This window comes from Alexandromys fortis, unplaced genomic scaffold, assembly GCF_014885135.2.
Source record: "Alexandromys fortis isolate MF-2015 unplaced genomic scaffold, M_Fortis_MF-2015_v1.1 scaffold_122, whole genome shotgun sequence".
Classification (NCBI taxonomy): Eukaryota; Metazoa; Chordata; class Mammalia; order Rodentia; family Cricetidae; genus Alexandromys; species Alexandromys fortis.
Window position 1 is genome coordinate 904,537 of NW_026068004.1, and position 21,240 is coordinate 925,776.

The following is a 21,240-nucleotide window of genomic DNA, read 5'->3' on the forward strand; positions in this document are numbered from 1 at the left end:
TGCATTGGCCTCACCCCTGGTCAAGCACAAAACAGCCCCAGCAAGGTCGTAAGCAAGCCCTGGGTGACTGCTGTCACTGTTATTACACAATGTCGCTCTGAAAGTGCCCACCACATTTCAAATGCAAATGCCTTTAGGGACCTTTGTGTCCTCTACAGCAGGGAGGGGCTGAAGTCTCCTCCGAGGACTGCTCTTGGACCCCAGGCTCAGCGCCCTGTAGCAACAGCAGCAGCCAGCAGCCGCCGACCCCGCCAAGATTCCCAGAGAAGACAGAATCCCAGGTTTCAGTAAATGTGCCTGAACATTTTGTTTTTCAAGATATTTTGTTTTGAAAATACAGAAAACACACCTGGCCCTCATTTCCTTCCAAACTCCATGCTCATAAGAATGTTCTGGAGAACCTGCGTTTGGGCCCCAGCTCCTACGCCAGGTGCCACAGCCTAATACAGCTCCAGCCCCACAGAATCCGACACCCTCCTCTGGCTTCCCTGAGCATCTGCACACACGGGCCACGCCCTCCCACAGCCATACACGTACACACAAATTAAAAAAAAACTGCTTAATCCAAAAGAAGCTTTGTTGTTGTTGTTTGGTTGGTTGGTTGGTTTTGTTTGTCTTTCCAGAAAGGATTTCACGTACCTGAGGCTGGCCTTGAACTCTCTGTGTAACTGAGGATGACCTTGAACTTCTGACATCTTGCCACTCTACCTCCCTAGTGCCAGGATTACAGATGTATACTTGGACATCAGACACAGGGCTTCCTGAAAGACCAGTAACTCCACCTGCTGAGCCACATCTTCAGTCCCTAACTGACTGAATTTTATAGGCAAACCTAGAGATTTCAGTAAGATGATGGATTATACATTCAATATGTAAAAATGAATAACTTCGCTATACATAAATTACAATCCATTAGAAAACACACATGAAGTTGAAATCCAATTACAATAGCAATGACAACAAAGAAACAAACACCGTGAGGAGCTGCAGGCCATGGGGCCAACTTTAAAATGTCACTGAGGGACTGGTACAATGGCTCGGCAGGTCAGCATGCTTGTCCCCATGCAGGTCAGCATGCTTGTCCCCATGCAGGTCAGCGTGCTTGTCCCTATGCAGGTCAGCATGCTTGTCCCCATGCAGGTCCGCGTGCTTGTCCCCGTGCCCTGATGACCTGAGTTCAGTCTCTAGGAGTTACATGGGAGAAGGAAGAAACCAACTCCCCAAAGATGTCCTATGGAGGGAAGGCAAAGAGCACTGGCTGGTCTTCCAAAGGACCCAGGTTCTATTCCCAGAACCCACAGGGCATCTTTCCACCATCTGTAACTCCAGTTCCAAGGAATCCAGCATCCTCTTCTGGCCTCCACAGTTACCAGGCACACGTATGGTACACAGAGTTGCATACAGACTCATCCACATCCGCATACTCATACACACAAAATTAAATAATTAATTTTAAAAAGTGTCCTCTGACCTCCACTCACACCATGGCATGTACATGCAGACACACACACATACATACATACATACACACACATATGTGCACACAAGGACACAATAAATAAATACTAAAAATTAATTAAAAATAAAATAAAATGGTGTGTGTGACATAGCTCAGAGGACGAAAGGGCCTTACTGCTAAACCAGATGAGATGACCTGGGCTCAATCCCCAGGACCCACATGGTAGAAGGAAGAACATACTCTCCCAAGTAGGCCCTTTCACACACACACACACACACACACCAAACACATGTACGTGCATGCACGTACCCATAAGAATAAATAAATAAACAAAATTTAAAAAGTAAAACTAAAATGTTACCAAAGTACCAGGCAGTAAAGGCTACACAATGCCTCAGAAGAAACTGTACCAATACCTTTTCATTTTAAGACAGAAAATCCTATTTATTCTCCCCTGAAGTCAGCTATTATACTAGGCACAGAGGTGCCCGTGTTCATAGGTAAGCACTAGGGGAACCTGGAATGTCAGCACACACGGGGTTTGTTGTTCCTTCAGTGGAAGGAATGTCTAACCTGTTATCTTCCCAGAAGGCTGGGAGCTGATGTTTTCTAGCCTGGTGACCTTGAGCTATCTGTGTGACCAGAGACCACACTGGACTGTCCCCAGACCCTTATCATAGCTTCTTTTTCTCGGTCAATCTATGGAACCCATCTCTATGGATGGTGCCACAGGTACCTTACAGAATTTCAGTGGAGCCGCAGCCAATCTTTCTCCAGCTTACTTTGTTCCCCAGGAAGATGCATGAATCACCGATTGTGCTGTACTTAAATGTGCCTAACATAAACTACTTGGGGTAAGGATCCGGAAGTTTAGATCGATGCCTGCTATTGGGTTGTGCTGAACCAAACTGCCTTCTTGCCTTGCCTCCCTTGGCTGTCTCTCTGCTGGCTATGGAGATCACAGAGACTCCCACAAGCTGCATGTGTGACCCTTGGACCCTCCTCTTCTTCCTCGTACTCCTCTGCTCTTTGTTTCTGACTCACTAGATCTCCATATGAAGCCCATGATAGCTGGTAACTCAAGCAGTCCTCCTGCCTCAGCTTCCTTGAGTCTTCTTAGTCAAGATCACAATATGACTACCCGGGAAACACTATAGCAACCGCTTGAGTTCCCTAGAGTTCTCATTTTCTCAGTTAGTCAAGGCCATAGAACTGGATCTGGCCAGTGAAATGTGACACTTTGAGCCGAGGACAAGGACAAGCGAGTCTCTCCAACCCAAGGCCTTGTGCATACTACACAAGTCCTCTGCCCCTGAGCTGCCTCTAAATGCTGCCTCTAAATCCGCTAAAGCATCAGTTAAACACTTCTTGGGAGACAAGTACTAGATAGTAAGTTTCTGTGCAAACATGGCATACAGGGCAGGGCATGGTGACTTATACATGGCACCCCAGCACTCTGGAGGTAGGGGCGGAAGGAACAGAAGTTCAAGGTCATCCTTGACTACGTAGTGACTTGAGGCCAGCATGGTTATAGTGAGTTCCAGGACAGTCAAGACTACATAGTGAAACCGTGTCTCAAAAATCCAAACATATAGAAGGAGAGGATAGATAGATAGATAGATAGATAGATAGATAGATAGATAGATAGATAGATAACAGAACATTAGCAATTATAATTTGCTACAGAAACATGAATTAATGGAACAACCAATGGAGAAAGGAAAGAATCTAGAGGGAGACAAACTGCACATATTTTGGTATGGTTTGGCTGTTAGAAATAAAGGAGGGGGCAGTTTTGATGACTTGATAATGTTGGTTCAGCTAGCTAGCCAGTCCATGAGGAGCTCAACCCTGGCTTTCCTTCTTCAGCTTTTATTGATTATGTGGTACTGGGCTGGAACCCAGGGCCTCGCATATTCTAGGCAAGCACTCTTCCAGCAGGTGCATCCCATCTCTCTACGTAACCTCTTACATATACTACATGCTCGATAGATGGAAGATTTAAGCATTACGAATACATTCATGACTAGGAAGGTGAATCAGTGGATAAAACACTTTGCTACACAAATGTGAGGACCAGAAATGTCAGGCAGGTGTGGCTCCCAGCCTGTGATTCCAGCCCCTGAAGGTGGAGGGATCTCCAGAGCAAGCAGGGCAGCAAGGCCACCATTATCAGTGAACTCTGGGTTTGAATGAAAGACCCTCCTCCCTCATTGGGTAAGGTGGGAGAGCTATGGAGGACGATTTCCCACATCAACCTCAGGCTTCTATTTCCGGACACGCCCACACATGTGCACTTACCCACCCACCCAAGCACACACAAAAAGCATACACACAAATGCATACCACACACACACACACACACACACACACAAATAATGAACTCATGAAATATCTACAGAAAACAGAACACATAATTTGAAATTCAGAGAACAGTGTGATCTTCCCTGTATGTTCCTGGGGCATATATAGATAAAAATCCCAGGAATTGTTTTGAAAATTAGCAAATGTAATTACACAGAGAAATGAAAAGTGTCTAACAAAACAAAAATGAGTCAGTGTATCCCTGATTTTGCTATTTTTACTTTGGAATTTCTGAATGCCTTAATAAATTAAAAAAAAACAGAATTGAATCTAAAATACAAGAAAAAGAATTGCATATATACATAAAATTATATATGATACACACATATGCCAATAGAGAATGATCTCCATATTTATTAATTGGAGAAAGCAGGACAGCGCCGAGACCAATTTCTGAGCTGGGGATACAGTGCATGCTATAGCGAACCCACAGAGCCGCAACCCCACCCTTGGAGGCCAGCCTTTAAACGCAGGGTACGCACAAAACGCCTTGAAAGATACAGGAGTATCTTTGCAAAAGAAACAGGACATCTCTTTTCGATCCAGACGCTCTATCGTGTAAAGTGATGGTTTCTGCTCTCCAATTCCTAGACCAAAATCATTGGTCTGGAACCACCAGGATGAGACCTGCAGAATCCCACAGAAACAAAAGCGCTTGCTTGTAGGATAAGGAGTTTGCCAGGACTCGAAAATAGCTGAAGGTCTATGCCCTGAGGTTTGGGGGTGGAAAACCAAGTATCCCGACTTTACCACTGGCCAGCTGTGCAGCCTCAAACACACCCGCCCGGCACCTCTACTTCTTCACGGCTCATGAAATAAACTGCTACACCTGCCTTTAGAACCTCTCCTGAGGATTGAAGGAGACAATACAAGTCAGGGGCTCAGTTAAAAGGCCTGTGTGCAGCAAACATTTAATTAGTAGTAGTTGGAGACAAGTTAAATTAATTATTTCACCGTGGTATTGTGGAATATTATGTGGCATTTGGAAAGAATTAAACAGGGTTGTGCCTGCTAGTGTGGAAAGCCGCTCCAGGCACATTCTTCATGAGAAAGAAGCAAACGAGAGACCGGCCTGTGTACCAGGAGTGCGTTTGGTGATGGAGAGAATGAGAAAAAGCCAAATCGCTATGCGTATTCAGAATCCTACGAGGTCATCTCGCTGTCAGGGCGCAGGGTAAGCTCTGGGGTTCGGGAAGGTGGGGTGGAAGGACCTGGCTTAGCCCTCTGTGCGCCACGGCGCCCTGTGAACTTTTTAGTCTGGCATTGATCACTTTTTCAATCTAACAGGGAGGTACATCACCCCCCACCCCCACCCTCAACTGTACTGGCAATTCGGGCTCCCGAGCGGCGAGAAACCCGCTGAGCCCCACGCTATCAGAGCCGCCATCAGCCGCAGTGCGTCCTGCTGCTCACGGCCGGGGCCCAGGCAGTGATGATGAGGCACCGCGTGACGGTGGCCAGGGCTGTGCCGCATTAGCATAGTGCAGGCCTCCGTGTTTGTTCTTTTGTGTTCATTTTCCAACCAGGGAAGCTTGGCGCCACCCTGGCCGCATCCTGAGCCACCAGGCCACCAAGTCGCAGGGTTGCAGACTTGGCCACTGCCCCAGGAACACGGGGACCCAGAGGACCCCCAGCTTCTGCCTGCCCAGCCTGCAGCTGCTTCGGACAAGAAAAAAAAAAAGGGAACGACCAGAGAAAAGGGAAGAGCCACAAAGTTGCGCCCTGGATCTGCCCCTCCCCTGTCTGGCTCACCTCAGGAAGGCACCTTGTGCCCTGGGGACACGAGCCAGGCTTTGCTTCCTGGCCCTGTGGGGACCAACGGGTGCTGGTCCACAGCATTCACAGACGACCCTAATTTAACTACATGTCGCACAGGATTCAACACCCTGGTGCCCAAGAGAGCCCTCAGCTCCAGGAAAGTTTCTCATCAGTTCCAACAAGGAGGCCACAGAAAGAAGGAGTGGTCTTTGAAAAACAGCTAAGATCCCGGGAAATGTAGTGGGTGTCACGTCTCCTGCCCCAACATCAAAGGGCGTGGCAGTCCCTCCCACCACCCAAACTCTTCACCAACCCTGTCGGGCAGGTGTCCTGCACCTAGGAAGGGGATGAATGAACGGGGAGGAGGGCAAACCAACCAACCGATAGTACTCAATGGTGTGGTGAGCCGAGACTTCAGATATAAGCCAATTGATTTCTGGCAGTAGTACCAAGATAATCCAGTGGAGAAGGGCTAGTCTCAGCACACGGTGAGACAGCTAGAGTCGTATCTATATACCATTCTGCATGAAAACTAACACTAGAATCAGGGAGTAGCTGAGTGGGAGAGCACTCAATTGCCTGGCATGCTCAAGGCCCCCAGCACCATGGGAGAATAAAAATTAACTCAAAATGGATCATTGCTCTAATGAAGGAGGAAGAAGGAAAAGAGGAACAAACAAATCCAAGTTTAAAACATCGGAAGATAGGGGCTGGAGAGATGGCTCAGTGGTTAAGAGCACTGGCTGCTCTTCCAGAGGTCCTGAGTTCAATTCCCAGCAACCACATGGTGGCTCACAGCCATCTGTAATGAGATCTGGCGCCCTCCTCTGGCATGCGGGCATACATGGAGGCAGAATGTTGTATATATAATAAATAAATCTAAAAAAAGAAAAAAAAACGTCGGAAGATAGACAGGAGAGATGAGACAACTCAGCAGATAAGAGCATGTCCACTTTCAGAGGCCTTGAGTTCTCTTTCTAGTACCCACCTCAGCAGGGCACAAGTTCCTGCAACCCCGCGCCCTCTTCTGGCATACATGGGCATTGCATGCACATACACAGACACAGACACACATAATTAAAAGGATTTTAATGAATCTTTTGAATATAGCTTAGGAAACATAAGAGCTGTCTCCAAATAAGAGAAAATGAAAAATCTTTGTGCTACAAAAAAGTGAAAAGGCAACCCCCAATGTCTTATTTATGTTTCTATTGCTGTGAAAAAAATACCACGACCAAAGCAAGTTACAAAAGAAAGCATTTAATTGGGCTTACAGCTTCAGAGGGTTAAAGTCCAGGACAGCAGAGAGAAGGCAAGGTTGCAGGAAGAGCTGAGAGCTTACACCTGGTCCACGAGTAGAAAGCAAGAAAGAGAGACTCTTAGAATGGTAAGGCCACCCCAGTGACACATCTCCTCCAGCAAGACCTCACCTTCCAATCCTTCCCAAACAGGAACCAATTATTCAAACATAGGAGCCTATGGGAGCCAGCCTCATTCAAATGGCCACACCAAAAGTGATTTTTTAAATTACAAGTGGCATATCTAGTATAGGACTTTTACTAGAATATAGAACATATAAAGAACTATTACTGCTCAGTAACAAAAAGACAAACCACTAGTTAGAAAAAAAAAGACTCCAAAAGCATAGAGAGCAAAACCACCGAGAAGCAGGATTGCAGTCAAACTGAAAGCTTCAGCACTACAAATAGACAAATCAAGAGAAGAGAGGAGGTGCTCGCTATGTGTAAGTAACTCTAAAAACTCAGCAATAGCAGGAAGGGCTGTGGCTCAGTTCCTGCAGCGCACACCTCATACGCTGCAGCTCAGGGTGGATGCTCAGTCCTACATACATTGAGCATGGGGGAGCACACCTGTAATCCCAGCACTTAGAAAGTAGAGGCATGCAGATCAGAAGTTCAAAATCATCCTCAGCTATATAGCAAGTTGGAGGCCAGCCCAGGATAAATAAGATCCTGAATCAAAAAAAAAAAATCAACCCCCAAAAGAATCCCATTACCCAACATAAAAATGAACAATAGATCCAAGAAGACCTTCTTTCTTTCTTTCTTTCTTTCTTTCTTTCTTTCTTTCTTTCTTTCTTCCTTTTTTTCTTTTGGTGCAGAAATGGCCAATTGTTGACAGAGGCTGTTCGTTCATTCCTGGCCACTCAGATCCAAAATAATCACACAAAAATCTGTATTAATTGCAACTCTGTTTGGCTAATAGTTTAAGTGTATTTTTAGCTAGCTCTTACATCTTAAATCAACCCATCTCTATTAATCTGTGCATCACCACAAGGCGGTAGCCTACTAGCAAGTTTCCGGCATCTTTCTCCTCTAGCAGCAGCTACATGGCATCTCACTGACTCAGCCTTCTTTCTCCCAGCATTCAGTTTATTTTTCCTGCCTAGCTCTACTCTGTCCTATCACAGGCCAAAGCAGCTTCTTTATCCATTAACCAATGAAAGCAACATATAGACAGAAGGACCTCCCACATCAGCCAATCGTATACAAAAAAAGTTCAACATGACAAAATGTTACCAGACAAATGCAGATGTAAGATATCATCTAACTCCAGCAAGAATGGCTGCTACCAGAAAGAAAAAAAAAAAACCAAAATCATGCATGCTGGTAGTGATATGGAGGAAAAGGAACCCTTACACTCCAGGCTTACATGAGGTTGCACAGATATTATGGAAAACGATGCAGAAAATTTTCAAAAAACTGAAGACTACAACTAACTGATGACCCATCAACTTCACCACGGATCCTAGGTCCAAAGGAGACGAAGTTAGTCAACACCACCACTTCACTCCCAAGGTCACTGCAGCTTGGATTCACAGCAGCCAAGAAAGGGAACAATGTAAGTGTCTGTCAGCTGAGAGTGGGCAGAGACATGCCTTACAAATCTATAAACGAATACTACTAAGTCATTAAAAAGGAGAACTTGTCATTTGCCACAACACAGTGGAGCTTAAATAAAATCAGCCAGAAGGACAAGTAGCACATGTTCACACATGTGGAATGTGAAAAAGCTGATTCAGAGAAGCTCGGAGCAGAGTAGCGACTACCAAAGGCTGGGGGAGTGGAGGGAAGACAGGCTGGGCAAGGCTGGCCAGTCAGGGCTAAGCTGCACACCAGGATAGGAGTCAGAAATTCCAGCGTCTTTGAGCTGTAGGCAACCACAGACAGCCGTTATATTCTATATATCTCAGAGTTAGCATAAAGGTGGTTTGGATGTTTACACAATCCACCCTTTGACAGGTGACACGATGCTGTCAGCTAAAAGTTCGCCCTTGAGAATCACACAGTTGAGGGGCAAAAGAAAAACTGCAAACAAAAACCTCACAATATTTTAAGTTTATAATTTTGTGTGGATTCATTCAGAGTTCTCCTGGCTGTAGCCACAGGCGGGACACACCTCCAACGAATGTTTGAGGATATCAATTTGTTTAACCGGATCACACAAGGGATATGTGTACTGAAACATTGTGTGGTGGTACTCTACTAACATGTGAGATTTTAGTGATTTTACATATCAGCTAAAAATTTAGCTAGGCTGGTGTATAAATAGATATTTTCCAAAAGATATACAAATGGTTGATAAACACATGAGAAGATCTTCAGTCAGTATCATTGAGGGGCATGAGCATCAAATTCCCTCATTAGAGAGGCTATAAGCCACAGAGAGACAGGATGTGGAGAAACCAGAGCCCTCACGCATTGCTGACATGGATGTAAAATGCCAACACCCCTGGAAAGAGTTCGGTAACTCCACAAAAAGTGAGGCCAGGGTCACTGTATGACCCAGCCATTCTACACCTAGGTGTGATCAAGAGATAAAACCACAGATACACAAAGCCTGTATCTGAGGGGGCTAGGGAGGTGGTTCAGCATGTAAGCGTAGTGTTGTTTAGAGTACTGAGTTCAGTTCCTCGCACCAGGTGACACACAGCTGTCAGTAACTCCAGCTCCAAGGAGTCTGGTGCCCTCTTCTGGCCTCCATCAGCACACACATGCATGTGCACATATACACGAAGAGACATGTACATGTAAATTAAAAATAAATCATTTTTAATGTGTGTGAATTTCCTATTAGTGTTATTCATGGTTGCTAAAATACAAAGAACCCAAAGGTGGATAGGTAAGTGAAATACTGGTTGCCCGCACAATGGAATATTATTTGCCAGGGAATATGAGTTCACCGGGATATGAAGTACTAGGGCCTGATATCAGTGAACTTGCGGGACAATATACCAAGCGAGAGAAGTCAGCACAAAAGGCCATGATGTGTTATTCCATTTGTATGGAATGCCTAGAACAGGAAAATCCAAAAAGGCAGCAGGTAGCCTTGAGGCTGTGAGGAGCTGAATGGGGAGAGGGACTGGGGGCAAGTCTCAAGTTTTTGGGGGGTGTGATTTAAAAGTTCTGGAATTAGGCAGTGCTTACAATTATGTGGCTGTAAATACACTTAGACCACTGAACTGTGCACATCCAATGGATGAGTTTATGGAATGTGAATTCCATCTAATTAAACTTTGATTTTTTTTTAGAAGGGGGCAGGGAAAGAACTCAGAGGGTAATTACCACGCAAACCTGATGATCTGAACTGGGTCCCCAAAACCCACACGAAAAGACAATGAAGTGGTGTGGAGTGATCCCAGCACACCCGCAGGGAGATGGAGGTGGAGACAACCTCCCAGAAGCCTGAGAGCTGAAGTAGATAGTGTGCAGAAGCGAGAGACCTTGCCTCAACAAGGAGAGAGCCAACTCCCAGAAGTGTCCTCTGACCTCCACACACGCACAGACACCCCAGAATAATTAATAAATAGACATATTTTTCTAAAGATGTTAAAAGAAAGGAAGGTGTGGATGTGGTGGTACCTGTCTGTAATCTCAACACTGAGAAGACTGAGGCAGGGGGATTACAAATTAAGGCCTGTCTGGGCTATAAAGAGAATTAGAGACAAGTCTGAGCTATATGGTGAAAGACCTTGTCTCAAAGAAACAAAACCAAACCAACTAAGCAGGAACTGTAGGGCAGCAATACCGTGCTTGTCTAGCATGCAAGAGGTCACAGGGTCAATCCCAGGCATTGCAAATTTTAAAATAAAATTTTAAACTGAAATAAGCTAGAAGGTAGAAGAGAACGGAGTAAAGCATTGCTTATATAGATAAAGGTCATTTAAAGAGTTCAGCAGTGGGCTGGGATGTTGTCAGTGAGTAAAAGGGCTTGCCTAACACACATGAGGCTGCTGGGTTTGATCCCTAGCACCCCATAAAGAAGGGGTGTTGGTACATACCTATAACCCTAACACTCAGTATTAGGAGGATAAGAAGGTCAAGGTTATAAATGCCTATATGGTTTGAAGTCAGCCTGGCATCCTGAAGGGAGGGCACTGGGGTGGGGGCGGGGTGCTAGGAGGGAGAGGTGCCATCACATGTTGGAGATAGGACTCTATCTGGATGGGTGTGCACGGGCAGTCCTTGGCTCCCACTCAGTGCTCCTCTGGGACAGAGCTGCTAATGTGGAGGGCATGGCAGGTACTAAGTCTCCATCTTCAAAGGCAAGTCCAAGCAATACTTTCATTTTCTCTAAGTCAATGTGGTGGGGAAGGGGCTATACATCCCTCTAAACTATGGGAAACTTGATCAATCATTACCAGGGCTCATCCCTAGCCCAAGGTGGCTCCAGGACGCTAGGATCTTGGGCATATCAAGTCTAAGAGGACTCTGATCACTTGTTAGTCATCTGTTTGGGCTCAAGAAGATGGCTGCTTGGTGGCTCCATCATCACACCCTCCCCTGACAGACAGCTCTGTTGCCTCCCTGCCACTCGGAGGCAGTCATATCCGCCCTGCGGTCATATCCGCCCTGCGGTCATATCCGTCCTGAACCTGAGTTCCTACAATCTTTGAAGGGACCTACGAGACTTCCCCATTCTGTCCTTCCCCCCCCACCCCGGTTTCACTGCCCAAGAAACCCCCACGAACACATACAGTACCATTTCCTCAAGAAGCTTGGCTCTTACACGAGTGACCATACCATCCCTCCAATCACTCCTGCTTGGCCCTGCACAGAGGCAATTTGTAGGGCATGCTGCAAACTTGGAGAAAAGAAAAAAAAAAATCCATTCTTGAATCAAAAATAGATCCTGCCACAAGCAGTCACCCGGAAACTGTGACAGGTTGTGAGGGGCTGTGCCCTGGGTAGGAGCTAGAGAATGCGGGCCTGGGCAGTGCTGCGATGATTTCCTGAAGCAGGCAGCGGTCCTCGGGAAAAGCTTGGCCTTGGTAAGTCGTTCATAAAGAATTAGAGAAGAGGGGAAGGAGCAAAGTGCTCAGTTTCCTCAGCTGGAGCAGCCAGCTTTCTGACCCACCCAGGGCCACACAAATCCCAACATCGGAAACCAGGGTCTGACATGGCTTTTCATCCTCTGTGGTTCTAAAGCCAGTGCAGGACCTACAGCCAAAGAGAGCTGCTGCTGTGGCCTCCACCCTGTGGTCTCCACCCCACCCCTGTGGCCTCCACCCCACCCCTGTGACCCCCCACCCTGTGGCCTCCACTCTACCCCAATGACCCCCACCCCTGTAGCTTCCACCCCACCCCTGTGACCTCCACCCCACGCCTGAACAGGTTGTTACTGAGGACAAAGCCTCTTCTTCAGCCACCCTCAGAGTGACTGTCATCGCCATTGAACTGTGTTTCCAAGTGCCCTCCACCCTTTTATGTCTCTGCTCAACAACTCTCCTGCCCTCCTTATTTATTTATGCATTTGTTCTTTTGCTTGTTTATTGGGGCAGGGACTCACTGTGTAGCCCTGACTGGCTCAGAACTCACTACATAGACCAGGCAAGGCATCAAACTCACAGAGATCCGCCTGCCTCTGCCTCCCAAGGGCTGGGATTAAAGGCGTGTGCCACCACACCCAGCTACTTATTTAATTAATTTAATTACTTTAATTAATCCCTATGTGTGTGGATGTGTTCGTGCGCCTGAGCTCATTCCTCAGCCCTGGGGTCCTCTCTTGCCTCCCTGTGTGGACCTCTATTCCTGATGTCCCTTTCCAAGGGATCCGTTCTGCCCCTGCCCAGGAGTGCTTCCTCCAAAATCCATCTCATTGCTGAGGGGTGGTGGCTAACGCCTTTAATCCCAGCACTATGGAGACAGAGGCAGGTAGACTCCTTTGAGTTTGAGGCCAACTTGGTCTACAAAGTGAGTTCCAGGACAGCCAGGACTGTTACACAGAGAAACCAAAGAACAAAACGACAACAAAGCCATCTCATCCAATACATTCACCACAAAGTCTTTGATCTCCCAAACAGCACGCTTCCTCGCTTTTACATAGGCTACATCCTTGTACGAAGCACAGTATGTGGTCTGGGTTAAGGGTGCATGATTTACGCAGTAGTAAGGATCAAACCAAGGCTCTGTGTGTGCTACCTAGGCGTTCTGGCACCTGAACTAGAGCGCCATTCTCTCTCAGGTCTCTGCGAGCTTGAGGCCAGCTTGGTCTACAGAGTGAGTTCAGGGCTGCATAGTGAGACCCTATGTCAAAGAAAGAAAGGAAGTATCTTAGTTGGGGTTCCTATTGCTGTGACGAAACACCATGACTGAAAAACAGGTTGGAGAAGAAAGGGTTCATTTGGATTACACTTCCACAGCATGGTGGATCATCAAAGAAAGTCAGAACAGGAACTCACACAGGGCAAGATCCTGGACGCTGGTGCTGCTTACTGGCTTGCTCCACACGGCTTACTCAGCCTGTTTCCTTATACAACCGAGGATCACCAGCCCAGGGATGGAACCACTCACAATGGGCTGGGGCTGCCCCATCGATAATTAAGAAAATGCCTTACAGCTGGGTCTTAAAGAGGCATTTTCTCAATTAGGGCTTCCTCCTTTAAGAGAACTCTAGTTTCTATGCCAGGCTGACCTAAGACTAGCCGGCACAAAAAGAAAAAGAAAGGAACAGAAGAAAGAAGGAAAGAAAGAGAAGACAAATATTGTGCATGTCTCTTTCTGTAAGGAACTTTCTAGAATAACCAATGTTACAGACAGGGACGAGAGCTCTTTCCGCTGAGCATGAGAGGGACTGGCTGTCATTAACAGACGGAGGTCAGAGGTCATTAGAGTCTGGAGAAGGTGATGGTGGCAGAGCCATGTGAAAACAGTGCCCCTGAACTGCCCGTGTGTGTGTGTGTGTGTGTCAAAAAAGACAAAATTAAAACTAAAATGAAAAGGGATGAGCGGCCGGCTCAGAGAATAAAGGCACTGGCTGCCAAGCTTGACAGCCTCAGTTTGATCCCCGGGGACTCATATGATAGATAGAAGGAGAAAACTGGCTCCCATGTTGTCCTCCGACCAACATACATGTTCTGTGGCACATGCACAACATAAGTAAACAAGTTCTAATTTATTAATCAGTTAATTAAAGGCTGAGCATGGTATTGCACAAGCGCAATACCAATAATTGGGAGGTGGAGGCAGGGAGATTATGAGTTTGAGGCTACCCTGAGCTACACAGTGAAGGTCTGTCTCAATTTTTAAAAAAAATGTTTTTTAAATTCAATTAAAAGAGTCATTTTGGGCCGAAACTCTCAAGGGCCTTTGCGGGAACAGAAGCAGCTGAAAAGATCTGCTTAAAGTTTAAAGTGTTTGGATATAAATATTTTTAGTGTCCGCGAGCCACCCATATGTACGCCTGCTCCACACTCGTCTTTCCTCTCCTCGCCGGCTCTGGAGGGTGATGCGAGACTCATCTGCACAGGAAGGATCTAAACGACCTGATGATTGCAGGCTAATATTCATACGATGAGGTTAAAAGCAGTGGCTGGAAAGTTCTTTCATAAGACCCGCTCCACAAGAGGAGAAAATAATTTATGAGAACATGAACAATTAGCACTTTGTAAAAAAGAAATAATGCGCTTCACTTGATCCCTGTATTTAACATCAATTAAAGATTATCCTCATGAATGAAACCCGACCTGGAAATTAACAAGGGATTTAAATTGCATTATGCAAGCGAGAGAGAGAAAAGCCTGAGCACTGGTTCAGGGTTTCCCAGATCCACAATTGCATCTGCGCAGGGCAGCTTGGCCAGTCATTCCTTCACCTTTTTTCTGAGACTCAGGATGCTACCACTGCACCTCGGGGGAGCCTTAGCCTTTGTTTCAGCAAGAAGAAAGAATAGGGAATGTGACAAAAATCCTTGCAGAGTCACAAATTTGGCACCCTTCATTTTTAAAAATATCTTCTCGGTCATTTTTTTTTTTTTTTAACTGATAAAACTGACCCAGAGAGTCCCTGAAATGGGATGTCTATGCTGCTCCAGGATTTGTATCTGGACCATCTCCACGGGACTATTGAAGTGAGCCCAGAGGGCAGGGCTAGATGAGAAATTATGTGTTCTAAGCCAGCTGATTTGAAGTCATTGAATTTTTTTTTTCCTCCACCAAAATGAGAAACTCCAAAGAAATACAATAAGCTGCAAGGAGCCGCTCACAGCTGCCACCCCAGTGCTTGGGTGACTGGAGCAGGAGGAGGGTCTCGAGTTCAAAGCTATCCTGTGCTACATAGTGAGTGCGTGTTCTTGACCACCAATTCATTTCTCCCGCTGCACGCCAGCTACCTTGTGTCCTCAGCAACCCTCTACCCCCTAGATCAACGCTGTGGTCCCTAGATCTGGAGCTTGACCGAGGTTCGTATGTGTCTGGGGCTCGCAGAGCGCACTGTGACAGTGGAAACGCAGAAACCTGCAAAGAGCGCATGCTCAGAGCCCCGATGCTCCAGAGCCTGTGTCTAGAACAGAGCGGGAGCTCTAACTTTGTTGCCTTCTGACACAACAGCATCCTGGTGTTCCCTGAGGACATGTCAGGACCACAGCTCTGATGCTGACTGCTAAGAATTGTCCCACTGAGAGGAAGTGGGGTGTCTCCTGTCATCTTTCAGACCCCCCGGAAGAAAGGGTCTTGTTCACAGACTAGACGGTACCCTCTGAGAAACTGACTTTGGTTTGTGCCCCGCCCGCTATCCCCTGTACTGTCAATGTTACTACACTCAAGTGTTTGGGTTATTGTGCCTAGCGCTGGATCTGGGGGCAACTTACCCCTTTGCAGAGAGACGGGGGGGGGGGGGTGTTCATCTCTCGCATTCCTGCTTGCTGTGTGGATTTGTTTCTTCATTGTTACCTTGGGAGAAGAGAAAGCAGATGTTAACCATTACCCCTTGAGAATTCACCTTGCTGTGCTGTAAAATTCTGCATTATTAACATTCCAAAATTCTCCCATTCCTGTGTGCACGTCTTAGATGGCGGGGGGTGAATATTTGAGAATTCTAAACTGTGGAGAGGATGGAGGTGGCAGAAGTTTATTAAATTGGCCCAGGGCGGTTTTGAAATTTGAAAGTTTCTCACACTCCATGGCTCTGGGCCAACTCCCAGACGGCTCAGCTGAGCAGCCCACACAGGGCTCTGTCTCCAAGGTACCTTCTCTATCCTTACAGAGATGAAAGGCAAGCATTTGGGGGTGCTGAGGTAGGGTCTCAGGTTTGCCCAGGCCCAGTTAGGCTTGGGGACACACAAAGAACAATCGAGACAGCACACGGGAGACACTCAAGTGACTTCACAATGAGCGCAGAGAATCTTGAAGCAGTGGCGATGTTCAGAGAAAAGCCCTCTGTAGGCGCCTTCCCCCTCCAGAAGCCAGCGATGAGAACCATGGGTTTCTCTTTCTCAGATCCGCCTGACCCCCGGGGAAGTGGGAAGCTTGTATTGTTGTTGTTGTATTACATTATCTCATTTTTCTCTATTTGGGAAGAATGGAGGAGACAAAGCTAAATATTTGTGAAACTCTTGCAAACACACACACACACACACACACACACACACGCATGCACGCTTTTGCCACAAAAGACAACCTAAGGTTCCTGTAACAAGAGCGGAGAGCTGAGATCCAAGGCTTTGAAATCAGAAGTCTTGGGCTAACTTCTACCTCTGTGCCTATCCAGCTGTATCACCTTACCCAAGCTAAGTAACCTGCCAGGCCCTCAGTTTCCACCTCTGTGAAATGGGAACACCAACGACACCTGTGCCTTAGGGTGTGTTCTCAAGACAAAATGAGGGAACGGACGTAAAATACACAGCCTCCGGCATGAGGTAGATGCCCACAAAATTCAAGTGGCGTGTTTTAGATTTTAATTATTTGTTTGTCAGTTTCACTTTTTGCGTATGAATGTTTTACCTGCATGCTTGTCTACGTACCACAAGTGTCCGTCGGATCCCTGGAGATGGGGCTATAGATGATCGTGAGCTACACTGTGGGTGCTGGGAATTGAACCCTGGTCCTCTGTAAAAGCAGCAAATGCTCTTAACCTCTGAGTCATCTCTCCAGCCTTGTGTCTTATTATTTTCACCCTCGTTCTTGTTGGTGTGGTCATGGCTAGGCAACTGGGTCCCCGGGATTGGTGGTACCCCACAAGACTGACCCTAGAACTGCAAGCAGACTTGATGAGGCATTCCTCTTCCCAAATCTGCCCCCTCGGCCCTCAGTCCCTACCCCTAGGCTTAGAGTTCAGAATTCCCAGCTATGAAAAACTCACCAAGAATGTTTCAGAGAGAAAAGGCGGACAAAATAGGATCGAATTCCTGCAATTAACCAATTAACTGGAATCTTAAAATGCATTACAGGGAAAACCTGGCCCAGTACCAACCTCCATCCTGGTCTCCCGGGGACAGACTGCTCTTTAGCCCAGTGAAGCCTAAGAAAACTCAGGTCTCCTGAGCCTCAAGGGATGAAGGACAAAAGACTCCTTGGTTTTGTGGCGAAAAAGTCAAGAGCTTGGAGTACACCTGTAATTTCGTCAACATCTGAGAGGCTGAGGCAGAATTGTCCTGAGTTCAAGCCAGCCTGGGTGATGAAATCGTATCATAAAAAAGACGAGCCCATAGCCAGAGAGAGAGAGGGGTGAAGCCTGGCACAGATTCTCAAGAAGGCCACAGGGACAGTCTCATCAAACTTAAATGACTGACCAAGGTAACCGGCCCAGGGTCACACTCCCTGGCACTTTGGGCACTTTCTTGCTGAAGCCTAAGCTCCGGTGTGAGAGGCTAAGTCCCCACAGAGGGAACTGTTCAGACAGGCGCTCCCCTGCCTGAGCAGACAGCCATCCATCACTGCTGGAAAGGCAGCGGTAGGGATATGAACTCTGTCACTCCCTCCCTCCTTCGCCCTTCTCCCGTGGACGGTGGTGCAGAGCAAGAAACAGAGCTTGAGCTTCAAACTATTTGGCTCCCCCACCCCCTTTTCAGGAACGATACCGTAGACAGGAGTTTCTCCATTTCTCTAAACAGCCCTCCTTTTGCCAATAAGGATGGCTGCTCTTGGCCGTTGAGTGCTGTCAAAGGGGCCTTCTGGTGAGTAAAGGGGGACAGAGATCTCTCTGGGACCCCTGGAGAGACTCGCTTCCACCACCATCCCACCCCACCCCAGCCCCCGCCTACCCCCACCATTGCCTGCTGGGCAATCGCATGGCAGTGTGTAGTGATTACCGAATAATTTGGTGGTGAGCTGGGTCCCCTTCGAAATCACATTCTGCAGGCTCTGCATCCCCAGTGTCCTGGGCGGGGTTAATGCCTCGGAACCCACATCCGGGGGCTGAGGGGCTGCGGGGCTGCGGGGCTGCGGGGCTGCGGTGTGCTCTGAGCCATTGCGGCCTAAGCTGAGTTGACAGGCTCCATTAGAGAGCAGCTCTGTTGTGGAAACTGTGATGTTAACCGAGGGCCATGGCTCTGGATAGCAATTCCCACAGTTCCCTGCGCTGGCTAGCAGGCCGGAAGGCTTTCCATAGGGGTGAGTGGGAAGATGGGGGGGGGGGGGACTTTCCCACTCCCATTCCAGGTGCTGTCCTCTACCTTGACCTGTAGGGCAAGTATGGCCTAGGGTTTCTCCCTTACTCAAGGAGACCCATGCTCCCAGACACCCAACTCAACCCCTGAACCCTAATAGTCCATGCATGCTGGGATCATGGCTTCAGGCAATTCTCAAAATAAATCCAAAGCCTTGAAGAACTTGGGGGTCTAAAGTAAGGAAGCCAGTGGGGAGTGGGGGGAGGTGCCCTGAGTCCACATGTGCTTGTACACACAAAATAAATGAATAATGCAAGATTTTTCATTAAAGTGGAAAAGTCTTTCTCCAAGACTCTGAGGCAGCTTGAGCTCCGGGGTGGGAGAAGAGACGGAGTCCAACCACTGCAGCAAGAGCAACTCCCCGCCTCCACCAGACAGGCCTCAACAGCCCCCACTTCCAAGGGCTGGGGACAAAGCCCAGTTTCTCAGAACCTGAATCACAGTTCTATTGTTGCCACCCAAGATACGGTGACAGATGGTAGGTAGGCCAGGCCAGGAGCAGGCTGAGGTCTCCTTCTCTAAGAAGGGAAGGGTGTTGCCTCCTGCTAAGGCCCTGCACTGGAGAGCCGGGGAGGGGGGCCTAGTCTGCCTTCATCTGCCCAGGAGGCAGTCCTGGGACAGTAATGCCCTTGAAGTTACAGATTCTAAGACTTTGAACCTAACAAAATGAGATCAATAAAATGAACTCATGAATTCACACACTCCAGGGACAGAGCCAACTCCTGGGTCCCGCTCCCTCTTAGGAAAAGCGGGGTTCCCCCAACACCAAGTTCTCTTCATGCACTGTCTGTCTCCGCAGCTGGGCCCAGGACCCCAAGTCTCACTGGCCCCAGAGATGTTCCAATCTCTGCCTATCCAAAGATGTGCCTGTGGGCTGGGCATTGTGGGTCCTGGGTGTGGGAAGGGCATCGTTTAGGCTCAGAGGAGGGCCAAGATAGTGTGAGGCACAAAACACTCAAATCTGGAAAGAATTAAGAACAACCGAGAAGTCTCGACCATGAATGGGGACCAAATCTAACTCCAGTCGCTGAACCTGCGGGAGTCCTGCCATGGCCTTCTAGTCTGGCAGCCTTGATCCAAGGTGCCCTCCTGCCCTGGTCTCACATCTGTCACTGCCCAAGCAGGGCAGGTGGCACGGGTCAGCCATCGCAGCTTTCCAAGCCGACGCTCCAACCCAGCTGCGAGGCAGCTCCCAGTCCCTCCCTTCTCTCGGCCATCCTGCAAGCGGAGGTCTTGGGTGCCAAAGCCTCTCTCCTATGGAGCCACCCTCGGGGCCGCCAGCGCTGGTCCCCGGCGGAGACCGAGGCTGCCATCTAGCGGGTGCGGCGGGTACCGTTGGGGACTCGAGTCCGCACCAGAGCCAAAGGTTCCCGAGTCTGCACTTTTTTGGCTGGTTTAGAAATCAAGACTTGAAGTCCAGTTCCAGCTGTGTGACCTCATCCCCCGGCCCACTCTGGGCCAAACTTCCTTTCCCCGTAAACCGAGGGGACAGGACTCCTTCATTCGGAAAATTCGGGAGTCAGGGTCGTCGCACCCTCCTTCTCCGGACCACTGCCCCGCACTCTTTCCCCGCGCTAGCAAACAGCCAATCTGGTCCCCCAGACTGGGGAGATGAAAGAAGGCGCTGTGGAAGCCCGCAAAGCAGAGATCCGCTCTGAACAGCAGGATCATTTTCTAGGAATTGTAAACCCAGAACTGTAAATAAAATGCTAATGATTTATTCCTACTCAAACTCCGGGGGCTGCGCTGCAGCTTTTGAAGACAATTCCAAGCGTGGCTTTCCAGGAAGGCGGGCCTTCCTGCTGCGCCTCCTTAGGCTCAGCGAGGGCTTCCCCACTTGCTGTGGGTCGGACTGGGGACTCCCGTAGTGTTTATCGGAGACCTTGGAACCGGGTCTGGCATACTAGTCTTTTCTTCCAGCCAGCAATTTTCCAGCACTCACCCAAGTAACTCTCCCCAACGACCATGGTAGTCGAAATGGTCTTAGGATTCACATCTCCTCGGGAAGCTTGATTAAATGAACAACCTCACAAATAAACACATACTTAAAAATTACAACAGACTGGCAAGATGGCTCAGGAAGCAAAGACACCAGCCGCCAAGTCTGACAACATGGGTTCAAACCCCGAGACCACCCACATAGTGGGGGAAAAAAGTCAACTCTAGCAATTTGTCCACTGCCTTCCACACCTCCCTCTTCTCTCTCTCTCTCTCTCTCTCTCTCTCTCTCTCTCTCTCTCTCTCTCTCACACACACACACACACACACACACACACACAGTAAGCTGATTTTTGTTTAATTATGGAGATGGGCAGGAGATGTAGCTCACTTGATAGTGTCTGTCCAGCACACACAAAGCCTTGGGTCCCATTCCCAGGGCTGCATGAAGAGAGCTTGGTGGAACCCAGAAGCAGGACTCCCAGCCCCCTGGAGTGGAATCAGACGTCCCAGGTCATCCTACCTAGGGAGTGTGAGGCCACCCTGGACACATAAAATCCTGTCCATCCCCCCCTCTCCCCGTGACTGTGGGATATCTTTTACTTCTGGCCTGGAGTCCACGAGGATTGTGGGAACCTTCATAGACCTCTTGTAAGCCTTGACTGTCCTACCTGTTCTTATGTAGTTCTTTCAATGGTGAGCCTTAAACAGTAAATAAATACTTGAAAGTCATCCAAGTTTACATCTGTGGCTACAACTGGGTGCCCAATGCTTGGGTGTGCTAGATAAGCTGAGGGACGGGGGGGTGGGGGGGGTGG

At 48.0% G+C, this 21,240-nt stretch overlaps 1 long non-coding RNA gene across 2 annotated transcripts in view; it reads right to left on the reverse strand.

Moving 5' to 3' along the window:
• LOC126513056 (uncharacterized) overlaps nt 1-21,240 on the reverse strand; it is a 36,387-nt gene that overhangs the window by 13,170 nt on the left and 1,977 nt on the right. Inside the window, exons 1-2 of one of the 2 annotated variants that reach the window (XR_007595243.1) lie at nt 16,841-17,271; nt 15,689-15,770 (exon numbers count right to left, since the gene is read on the reverse strand). This is a non-coding gene — a long non-coding RNA (uncharacterized lncRNA). Of the gene's footprint in view, nt 1-15,688; nt 15,771-16,840; nt 17,272-21,240 lie in introns of those variants that run through there. The other variant, XR_007595242.1, reaches the window with a different exon arrangement.